This window comes from Lynx canadensis, chromosome B1 (genome assembly GCF_007474595.2).
Source record: "Lynx canadensis isolate LIC74 chromosome B1, mLynCan4.pri.v2, whole genome shotgun sequence".
In the NCBI taxonomy this organism is placed as follows: domain Eukaryota; kingdom Metazoa; phylum Chordata; class Mammalia; order Carnivora; family Felidae; genus Lynx; species Lynx canadensis.
In genome coordinates, this window is record NC_044306.2 from 127,126,260 (window position 1) to 127,138,787 (window position 12,528).

General features: G+C 36.8%; 1 protein-coding gene across 3 annotated transcripts in view; it reads right to left on the reverse strand.

Moving 5' to 3' along the window:
• Positions 1-12,528, reverse strand: part of PDLIM5 (PDZ and LIM domain 5) — a 223,228-nt gene that overhangs the window by 35,832 nt on the left and 174,868 nt on the right. The window lies entirely within an intron of this gene.

Below are 12,528 nucleotides of genomic sequence, written 5' to 3' on the forward strand. Positions count from 1 at the left end.
CCTTGCATTACTTTATTCCCCTCTTTTCTGCTTTCCTCTTCCAGTTTTAAAGACCCTTGTGATTACACTGGGCTCCCTAGGATAATGCAGGATAGTAGTCCTATTTGAAGGTCAGCTGATAGTGACTGTAAGCCCTTCTGCATCCCTAGTTCACCAATGATATGCAATATAACAGATTCATAGGTTCTGGGTATTAAGGACATGGTCATCTTTCGACATTTGGGGGTGGGAGGTGGGGAGCATTATTTTGCCTACAACACACACCCCAACACAGTATTAACCAGGATCCAAATAAGGTCTGCTTATTTGGTTTGTCTTTTAAATTGCTTTTAATCTATAATCCCTTTCATTGTCTCATCCCTTTCAATATACATGTAGAAGAAACCACATCTCTAGTTATATATATATATATATATATATACATATATATATATGTATATATATATATATATACATATATATGTGTGTGTGTACTGAACTTTCCTTTCTATAGTAAAAACTTAAAGATTTTACACATACTAAACTGAATTATTTCATTTTTACATTATGAGGTATTATTATTACATTAAAAAACATTTTTTAACGTTTATTCATTTTTGAGAGACAGAGACAGAGTGCAAGCAGGGGACGACAGAGAGAGAGGGAGACAGAGAATCCAAAGCAGACTCCAGGATCCGAGCTGTCAGCACAGAGCCTGATGCGGGGCTCGAACTCACGAACCCTGAGATCATGACCTGAGCCAAAATCGGACACTTAACCGACTGAGCCACCCAGGCGCCCCTTGTTATTACTTTTTAATAGGCCAAGAATATAAAGGTCAGGAAGGATAAGTGACTTACCTAAGGACATATAGGGCAATAAAAGGAGGGAAATGTTTTTTTAACAACTACTACGTACCAAGTAATTTGCTAGGCTTTACCAACATGAGTGAGACAGACATAATTTCTGCCCTCATGAAGTTTAAAGAAGGTTACAGACCAGTAAACAGTCAATTGTTATAGTGGGATAAGTGCTAGAATGATGGAAAGATAATGAATGTAATTATAGATCTTCATTTAGTCGAGTGTATACTGAGAACGTAACACCGTGGCAGGCACTGTGTTATGCATGGGTACACAGGAGGGGACAAAACATGAATAATCCTAGGCCTCAAGGAGCTCATAGCTTTTTCTTTTTTCTTTCTTTTTTTTTTTTTTTTTTTTTTTTTAGCTGGAGGTGCCTGTGTTTCATCTCAGTACTGACAGTCTATTGAATATATGAACTCAGGAAAAAGATCTGAGCTAGAAGAATTGATTCAAGAGTCATTAGCATATTGATGACATTTGAGGCTGTGGGAGTTAATGAGATTGTTCAGGGAAAGTGAGCGTGAAAACAGAAGAGCTCCTAAGGGTAAGGCAAATAACATATGTACTCTGGGAACACAGCGGAAGGTAGGCGAAAAACCAGGAGACTGCATCACATAAGCCAAATGAGGAAAGTGGACCATTTGGGATCTAAAACCATTTTTGTCTGACTCCAAAACCTATGTACCCTATAGATTCATTCATCAAATATTTATTATGTGCCTACAGTGTCAAATTCTTTGCCAGTTACTGCCTTGACCTATGAAAAATATGAAGGCAGATCTCCTCAAATGTGGTCTAAACCTGGACGTTCTCATTTCTGGAGCAGTTTAGAAGGAGGGGATAGTGATAACTGAGATGATTAACTTCTGCTACTTTAATTTCCTTAATGAGCCTGCCAGAATAAATTTAGGAATAATGTACAAAAGCATTGTTTTTTATTTGCCCCAGTATGCCTAACAGCTTAGATTACCACTTTTAAGCCATTCATGTATTCTATAAAAAATGAGTTTCCAACAGAGATCTAACTTATTTTCCCTAAACCTAGCTGCCCATGCTTTTCAGCCATTGTAATTAGTGGCCGCAAAGTTCTTGAAATAAAACCTAGAAAATCTTGAAATAAAAGGCTAGATTCTTCATGTTCTGAGAAACATTGAAGAAGATTTATTTAACTGCTTCAGAAAGGAAAAATAAAATTATAGATCTAGTACATTTGCTAAAGAGAAACAGGTTTGAAGCAACTGAATGTTAAATTCACTTTTTGTTGTACAAACTCTAAATTGGTGTGGATATTTCACCTACTACATTTGAATTAAGATAAAGCAGCAGAGAATGTCATGGCAATAAATCTAGGAATAACCAGAAAAAAATATTTTTTAAATCTTGTAATATTTCATTGTTATTGAGTCTGAAATAAGGCTGCTATCAAGAATACTAATGTTCCCTCCCCAAAGAAAAAAGACAAATGTTTACAGCCCCAACGACACAGAAGTCATATGTGAGGTTTTATGGTGTGAAAAACAACTGGCTCGAATGCAAAGGGTATTCCAGTTATAAACACTGAGGCTAATGTTGTACTCATATAAATAACTGGGCCACATCAAAGTGACATTCTGGCACTCCTGGGGAGATAAAGTATTGTAATTCAACATCTCCGAGAATTTGTTCACAAAGGTATGGTAGAAATTTTACACATACTAAATCGGGTAGCAATGATGGCAACACGCTTGCATATGACCGTGCACAGCAAGTGCTTTCTTCTCTGCCCCTCCCCCAACCATATCAAACAGATGGCGGCCAAGAGAAGCAGAGAATCCGTGCATTTCATCTGTCAAGCTCCTTATGTTGGAAGCATAAGCAACAGTCTACTACTACTCTTCATTACCCAGGCATGAAATCATATCCAGTAGAAATAGAAAAGGTTTAAAATTAAGCCAAGATCTAGGATCAGAGCAAAGTACATTTTAGAGAGGCCTGTGCAAATTTTATTAAACGGAATCAAGGATTTTTTTATTCAATGATTAAAAGCAAAGTTGACAGATTAAACTATTATCGTTTCTCTAAGCAGTGGAGAATGCTGGTATGTATTCTTTATGCTGCCATAAAGAATTGGAACAGGTGCGCCCAAGGCCAAGTATCAAATATTTCCGCAACTTCAGGAGGTTAGTTTCTTCCATTAGCAACAGGCCTTTCAACTCTAAGAACCCAGATTAAACTGGATCTAGAGTGTCTTAATTAAAGTGAGTGTGGGGACTGGATTAGGTTCAGTTCTCTTCTTTCTTAATTTGTTGCATCACACATCATTAAAATTTGGGATATATGCAACTTGCCTTTTTCTCCCAACTAGCTGACCTTACACAGAAAACTTCCATTTGTTCAGAGTGACAAGTAAAAGAAACCCAGTGTGTACCTCACAGATAAAGATATGAGATCTTAAAATATCTGGTTTTGCCACCATTCAATTAAAAATCAACATTTCATTTATCGGTCATACAGAGTATTTTCTAAATAATTTCAGTATCACTGTTAAAATTTCTAATTTTACAATGGGAAGCTAAATCCTGCTCTAACTGTGGGTGGTCAATGTGTTTCACAGTAAAAAAGAGGCAGGGGAGGTGGGAGGGAGGGGGAGGAGAATAAAAAGAAACAAAAAAGAAAAACTCAGATAAATTATTAAAAACAAAAACAAAAATCTGAGGCATCATTCACAACCTCAGAAATACTCAAGAGGATCACCTCTGCATGAGGTGAACTCATACAGAATCTAAGCTAAGAATTTATTTCAAATATTAAATTTTTAAAATTTTGCTTATATTTCAATGAGAAAACTATAAAGGACATATATTAAAAAATTACTTATACTCATATTATACTTAGAGTTTTGACATATCTTATTTCCAAAGTAACATGAAACCCAAACAGGCTTGGCTTTTACCATTTTCCCACTAATTGTCACCCATTTATACAAGTGAGAAAGCAGCCTAGTCTCAGTCAGAAATAAAGGAGAAAGGTAGCTCAGGTTTGAGTTGCTCATATAAATAGAATTCTTTTAATGTAGGCAAAAAACCCCACAAAAAAACAAAAAACAAAAACAACAACAAAAAAAACAAAACCTGAAGCAGAAAGGGGACTAAAAGTTAACGAGCGTTCCTCATGTCAAATATCAACAATGTCTCTCATGATGAATACAAGTTACTGGAAAATTGAAAACTTGGGATACTCCTTACATTTCTTTTACTACTACTAATTCTCTAAGACAGCTCTCTCAATTAAAACCATTAAGTCACGATCTCACGGTCCGTGAGTTCGAGCCCCGCGTCGGGCTCTGTGCTGACTGCTCAGAGCCTGGAGCCTGTTTCCGATTCTGTGTCTCCCTCTCTCTCTGCCCCTCCCCCGTTCATGCTCTGTCTCTCTCTGTCCCAAAAATAAATAAACATTGAAAAAAAAAAAATTAAAAAAAAAAAAAAAAGCTTTTAAAAGCTATTTTATGCTGGAGGAAGCCATACATCTGGCGTAATGTTAAGATATACTCGGGCTCCTTGTTCTGCTAATTTCTAGCTCCATAAACACAGAAATGTGTTAAGTTTCCTCACCTGTAAAACAGCAACTACCTCAAAATGTGAGAGGCTTGAATGTGATGGTGTAAGTAAAATGTTTACTTAATTTTCTTGAATGTGTAAGAAATGCTTCACAAATATCAATTACACTCTGACATAAGATCTTACCTGTTTTTTTTTATTTTTTTTTTTTAACATTTATTTTTGAGACAGAGAGAGAGACAGAGCATGAACAGGGGAGGAGCAGAGAGAGGGAGACACAGAATCGGAAGCAGGCTCCAGGCTCTGAGCCATCAGCCCAGAGCCCCACACGGGGCTCGAACTCACGGACCGCGAGATCGCGAGATCGTGACCTGAGCTGAAGTCGGGACGCCCAACTGACTGAGCCACCCAGGCGCCCCAGATCTTACCTGTTTTAAAAAATAAGGTACCAACTCATTCAAAAACTACTTAGAGACCACACACAATGTTTTAGATCTAGGAACTCTTTGGGTATAGAAGATACACCCAAGAATAAGATGCTTGCCCCAAAGAGTTTTATCTTCTCTCAGGTGATGTTCACAAACAGGCAACAGAGTGCCTTCGGATTAGAGTTGTCAAGGGTGCTCACGACTCTGAGAAAAGTTTGCATCTATTGTACAGAATCATCAAGCATAATTTTTCTTATTCTTATGGTTTAACCCTAGGTTTGGCAATTTTTTTCTGTAACTGGCCAGAGAGTAAATATTTTAGGTTTTGTGGGATGTAAGGTTTATTTGGCAGCTACTCAATTATGCCATTGCAGCAGGGAAGGAGCCACAGACATCATGTAACAAATGTAAACAAATGAGCCTGGCAGTGCTCCAATAAAACTTTATTATAAAAACAGGTGGTAGGCCAGAGGTGACCAAGGTCATAGTTTGCCAACCTCTGGTTTAAACTGCATGCATCAATTAATGAGGAATAATAATTCTTCTTAAAAAATTTTTTTTAATGTTTATTTATTTTTGAGAGAGAGAGAGACAGACAGCATGAGTGGGGGAGGGGCAGAGAACGAGGGAGACACAGAATCCAAAGCTGGCTCCGAGCTGTCAGCACAGAGCCCGACGCGGGGCTCGAACCCACAAACTGTGAGATCATGACCCGAGCCGAAGTCCTACGCTTAACCGAGAAATAATTCTTAATGAAAATCATATATGAATAAATCCAGGTGTCTTCCCTTAGAAAAGATTTAATATTTTAATCTCAGGATGAAGGAAAAATGGGGAGAAAGAAGAGCTTTCACAACTGTGCTCTTGCGTCAGCACAGGAAAGCTTCCAACACAGAAATAAATTCCAGTTTACGGGGGGAAAAAAAGGCAGTTAATGGTTGTTACTTTTATTTTTTCCTGAGAATCGTGATTCTAAACCAAAATCTACATGTTATATAAAAAGACAAAGCATATTTTACATGCTTCACACCACAGCTTTGACAATGGACAGCTCCAGTCAGGCCTTTACGGCAAGTGGACTGTTTAGTTTAATGATGTCGAAATGCAGGGGAGCAGATGGCAGTAAAACATTATTAGAAGAGATGAAACATATGCAACTGGTAGCAGTTTACTTATTCATATAAAAATTTTTAAATGGAACCAATAAATCTATCCATCTTAGCTAAGCAAATCTAGTTATCTCGATTTATTACTGTAACGTAAAGCCTACAATGAAATTTGGGATGGTTGTAGAAACAGTAATTTCCTTTCTCACCCCTATCTTCTTTAGACTTCAAATAAAAGATAGAATTTATATCCACTTATAACTGAGATGCACATCATTCAATCTGTGATCTAATCAGATCTCATAAATATATCTGAGTCTTCCTTGAAAAAAAAAAAAAAAAAGAATACATCAGATCTCTCCAAAGCTCTGTCCATAATGAATAAATAAGCTTTTCTTTATTGCTAAAATGTAGCACACAATAGAGGGAGGGTATGATAAAGGGTCATTTAACTAGAATCTTAGATAAATTTTGAAAATGAAGTTTAGAAACAAAGAAAATGCTACTTGAAACAGTCCTTAGAAGTTGCTAGTCACCTGGTTTATCCTCCCAATGCAAACAATACTCCTTTCTGCACTATCCCATAGAGAGTTAGTCTTCCTTAAATATAGTCATTGATACTATCTTGTGATAACAAGAAAATACACTAGTCAAAATAACTAGGTCCAAATCACTATGGGGCTCTGAACAATTCCTTTGACTTCTTTCAGACTCTGTTACCTCATTGGTAAAATGATGCTCATTTAAAATTTTAATGACATTATCTTATTGCACACTCTGAGTGAAAAGATACTTAACTGAAAGTATTATAGAAAATAGTTATTGCTACTAATCAATGATATGCACAATTTTTCTGTTAAGCAAGGTTTTTTTGCTCCCTTCATGACTATTATATTCCTGAGTTCCAAGTGCCCGAATGGGGATGGTGAGTATTCCCCATGAAAGGATGTAACAGAAGCTAAAATTAACTAAATATTCATTTTGAAAAGTACATTTGTGTCTTTTTCCCTTTTGCATTTGACCAAAAGAAATTGACTGTGTCCCTAAAAGACCTTCAAATGATCCTAACTTTTCTATTTACAGCTTACTTAAACTATGCTTCTTCAAAACATAATTCATGTTTTCAAAAAGAAATCACCAATTTTGATAAATTTCATCGTAAGTTAAAAGCCCTTGCTTTTTGCCACATATACTAAAACTGTTTCGGAAAAAAAAAAGCAATCCACTAGTAAAAGGCTTATATACATATAATCTGATAACATTTGTTCAATAAGGAGAATCAGAGATTCCAAATGTCTAATATTAAATGATAGAATACTACTAGTGTATGGAGTATGTCACCATCAACTAAATGCCTTTCCTTTCCTCAGTTCTATAGAATGTCTGCCTCCATGGACACATTTAACAATAAAAGTAAAAAAAGAAATCCAGTAATTTCTTGCCAACATCAGGGAACATAAGAATAAACAGGGAGTTGTGTGTACATACAAAAAGACAGCACTGAGATGGTATCATTCCAGCAAGCTTCAAGCGCTGCTAATGAAAACAGCAAAAGGAAAAATTTCAGCACATCTAGATGATACTAACTACTGTAAAAGAAAACACAACAAAGCTTTTAATTTTCATTGGCTTTATGAAATAAGGCCAGTTTCCTACAGAAAACAGTGATTATAGTATTAGCCAATATTGTATAGCTAAATGATTTTCTGAATAAGAAATTATGTTATTTATTAAATACTTACAATAGTGTTAATACCTTGAAGTACCATCACAAACGCTCTTAAAAGCTACGTATTTTGGGGCACCTGGGTGGCTCAGTCAGTTGAGCGTCTGACTTCGGCTCAGGTCATGATTTCACGGTTCGTGAGTTCGAGTCCCGCATCTGGCTTGCTGCTGTAAGTGCAGAGCCTGCTTCAGACCCTCTATCTTCCTCTCTCTCTGCCCCTCCCCAGCTCATTCTTGCTCTCTCTTTCTCAAAAATAAATACACATTTTTTTAAAAAAGTTATATATTTTCGAAGTGGAAAAGAAGAAAAAAAACCTGTAATAAGTGGGAAAAAAATTTAAGCATATCTATGGACTTAAAGCTTTCTGAACTACATACAAATAACAACATGAGTACTAAATTTTTGACTGGTAGGGCTCTATAGGATTCTTCTTCTTTTGTCTTGTAAGAAAACCTTTTCCATCTCATAATGTTTATTTCCATGACAACACACATAGCACAAGTCCTTCCAGAAAGGCAAGCAGTGCAATGCCAAAGCTACCAACCTCATGATTGCAACTATAAAGAATTGAAAGAGAGTCAACATTTAGAAAATGATGGGGAAATCAATGTACTTGCCTAAGGAAATGCTGCAAAAATAGACTAGTTATGTTTAACTTATTTCTCAAGTACAAGATACAACCCAGATTTATATTTTGTAACTAGACACATTAAAAAAAAAACCCAAAAACTAGAGACATATTCAATCAATTTTCTGTGCCATAATCTGACTTACTCAAAGCCAAGTATAGTTTCTCTAAGCCAAATACAATCCCTACCAGTGTTTCAAAGTTGTTTTTTAAAATATTTATTTATTTATTTTTGAGAGAAAGAGAGGGAGGGAGGGAGGGAGGGTAGGGCAGAGACAGACAGACAGAGAGAATTCTAAGCAGTCTCTGTGCCGTCAGCATGGAGCCCAACACAAACTGTGAGACGATGACCTGAGTCGAAATCAAGAGTCGGATGCTTAACTGATTGAGCCACACAGGCACCTCCCCTACCAGTGTTTTAATACAGGATAAATGCTCTAAAGGGAATAAAGCTCCCTGAAGAGCAATGGTTAGAACTTGCCTCCCATCAGGTTAAAGTGTTAAACTGCATTCTCTTGCCCTTGGAATTCTCTTCATTCCCATTCCCACTGCCCAGGGTAATATTCATTATCAGCATCTCTATCCTGGATTATCTCAACAACCTCTTTAGTCACCAGGACTCCAATCTTAATCTCCACACTGAGGTCATAATGAGCTTTTAAACCCATTAACACTATTAATGATCTTTTAATGATTGCAAATCTGATGGTCACTTTCCAGTTTACAAATCTTTTAAGGGCTTCCTTTCTGCATCAATCCCCAGTCTTACTTTCAAAGCCCTTTTCTGACCAGACCCCCACTAGCCCATCCAACTTTCTTTCTGGCCACTATCTAGACTGAATGACTTGAGCCAAGTTCTCCGAGAGCTTCTGCAAACGTTGCTCCCTCTCCAACTTGGCCTCTTCCTAAAAATATTCAAGGGGCACTGCTATGTGATACGATTTTGCTTTAGGCATAAACATGAACACCTTATTCTTGCATAAAATATGACTCCACTATAAACTAATATAAACAAATATTGTATCTCAAGATTGTACCATTGGAACTTTACTGGTATCTTTCTTCCCTCTCCATTAAGACCTCCTTGTCTGATCTGGAACTTGTAATCTGACTTAACTGTTTGTTCCTTTTTTTGCTAATTTCTATTATTTACTGGTGCTTTGCATCCAAGTTAATTTGTCCACCTTGATAAAATGAACAACTATGCCTAATATTTCCTCTGCATTCCACTGCTTGGTTCCTTATAGGCCATATATTCCCATATTTTTTTAAGAAAACAGGGCTTCAGATCTATTACTAATTTTTTAGTTACTGGAAATAAATAATACAGTACTAGTTATAGTACTGTATACACACAACTCTAAAGTCTTAATGGCAGTTTAATGCTTCAAGGAGAGTGGAGTCCTCTGCTCCCTGGGCATATGTGTAGTTTTTAATGGCAGCTTTGGCAGACAGCACGTCCACCTTTGCTCAACGACTAGTGGGAATTTCAAGTCTGGTAGGAGGAAAGAACAACGTCCTGTGAATTCCTCAAAATATACGAAGAAGATGTTCAAAATAAGACAAACCGACCTATCCACCCACTCACCTACTCAGCCACTGACATTTACCAAAGGCCTAGGAACTGTGCTGGGTATTGTTTAGGTACTGTACAACAAAGAGTAGTAAGACTTGGTCCCTGTCCTTAAGGGGATCTAAAAACAGTGGTAAAAGACACATATGTAAACAATTACAATGAATATGATGGATGCTATAATAAAGCCATCATCAACATTTTGTAGGGACAGAGAGAAAGAATAGCCAATTATTCAGAGGGCTCAGGAAAGGTTCACAAAGGAGATAACATCTGGTCTCAAAGAGTGAAGAGAAATTTTTCAGGGGTAGAAGAGTGGAAAAGCATTTAAATAAAAGGAGCAGCTTTACCAAGTACAGAGGTGTGTGCCCAAGGAATGGTATGAACTCTTGAACTGTGTGACACGACTGCAGAGAACGTGAAGAACTGTATTACAAAATAGGCTGGAGAAGAAGGTTGTCACAAGGCAATAAAGGGACCATAAGCTCTGTTAAGAAGCCAAACATTTAATGTGTGGGAAGCAGGGAGCCCAAAACATTTTCAAGCAGAGAAGTCACAGAAGCAGAACTGTTCTGCTAGATGGTAACAGTGTAAGTTATTAATGCTGTCACTACCAGGAAGAGAGGGGTAAAAACTTAATCTTTCTTGAGTACCCGTCTATGTACCACAAACTTCAATATGTGTTATATCGTTTGTGTATGTATGTATACGTACATAACAACAATGTTATGGGGGACTCTTTTAGCCTCTTATTTTAACAGATAAAGAAACTGAAGGCTCAAATGCTCCATTTAGGGGACACCCCTGGCCTTCTGAATTTCATGCCCCACAGGGGAGGCATTCTTATTTTTCAGAGCCACTACCTGTCAGCAAAGTGGGTTCAAGGAACAACAGCCCTAATCTTAATGAATTAGACATTCTCATTTTGTATATAATTAAACTAAAGTTAGAAAACTGATGTGCTTCCAAAATCTAATGGCTCCTCATGACTTTAAGACTGGATTTGTGAAGAATATCTGACTATATTTGGTAAGATAGTAGTATTTTATATTTGCATCAAATGAACTAAACTTACCCAATATGGAATCCATAACCTACAGAGAGTCTAGGGAAAACATTACACAGCAAATTAGATCACCTACATAAACACGGGAACATATTTGTAAGTTAAACCATAAAATTTATGAAGGCTTGAAAATACCTATCTAACCACTTATTAATTATATTCAATGTGAAGATTTCAAGCATTACAAAATCTATTAGACATACAAATATAGTGAATTAAAATGTAAGTTTAAAAAAGTATAAATCCCCAATTCTGAAAACCAACAAGAAGAATGTCACCTTTTATGTATCTTCCTAGATCAAGTTAATATTTCCAAAGGGACTACTACATCTGAATTATGAAAGTATTAAAGGCACAGGGCAAGTAGGAAGCAGTATTTGCTAGCTTACATAAAACTCAAGCTTGGATTCTTACTTCTTTTGTGTCTTAACACTTTCATGCAGACTATGAACTCCTGAACACCCTGCATCCTAAAATAGTCAGGTCTTCGCCAGTCACGGACAAGTCTGTATATGTGTGGTGGTGTATGTTAAAATACATGCCTGAGAAAAAGAAGATGATCCGATCAAACTATAATGCTGTTACAAATACACCTAGTTACTCTTTATCAACTGGTACAGCATTACTAAGTTCTTGGGTAACACAAGCTATGTAACAACACAAATGAAAGGATCTAAGATTCAAAGTCAGAACTTCAGGGGAAGTAATGGAACCCTATGACAGATTCAGAACACACTAGTAGGTGTTAAAAATTCAATCAGCCCTTTCAATGCAGTTTGGGGAGGGCTATCATTTCCAAACTACATTACTCATCTGATATACAAAAGTATGTCTAATACTTATTTAAATAAATGGCTTCCAAGTGTTTTGACTACTAAAACATAGTAAGAAACACTGTGACCCAAAATACATGTTTGTATACTTACTTCCATGCATGTATAAACTAAAACCACATTTTCCTAACATGATACCTACCCTTACTACGTAAAATACTTAATATATTAAAATATTCTTATATCTTCTATTTTATTTCATTTATTTTAAATTATTTTTGAGAGAGAGAGTGAGTGTGTGTGCACATGCACACAAGCCAGGGAGAAGGGTAGAGGGAAAGAGAATCTCAGGCAGACCACACTCAGCGCAGAGCTGGAAAGCGGGGCTTGATCCCACGACCCTGGGATCACCACCCGAGCCAAAATCAAGAGTTTGGATGCTCAACTGACTGAGCCACCCAGGCACCCCTATTTTATTTCATTTTTTAATGAAAATACTGGCTATGATCCATTAAACCGATTTCATGATCAACCAAGCCAGTTATAGACTGCAATTTAGTAATTTTTATCTCATCCTTCTCACACAACTTTAGGAATTATGCTAAAACGACATCATTGATAAGAGTCACTATTTGAATGATGTTGGGGGGGGGATCTTTATCCCCCACATTAGAGCACAGCTATAAACTATCAAGAGAAAGAAGCCTGAAGTTCTGTGTGAGAGAAACCAATGCTTTATTCTGAGTCCACCTGCCAGCAACTGGCCTCTCCAGCTTTTGCCTCCCCTTCATTGTAGTTTTCACAATGTGAAACTACACAATGTGTAGTTTTCACAATGTAGTTTTCA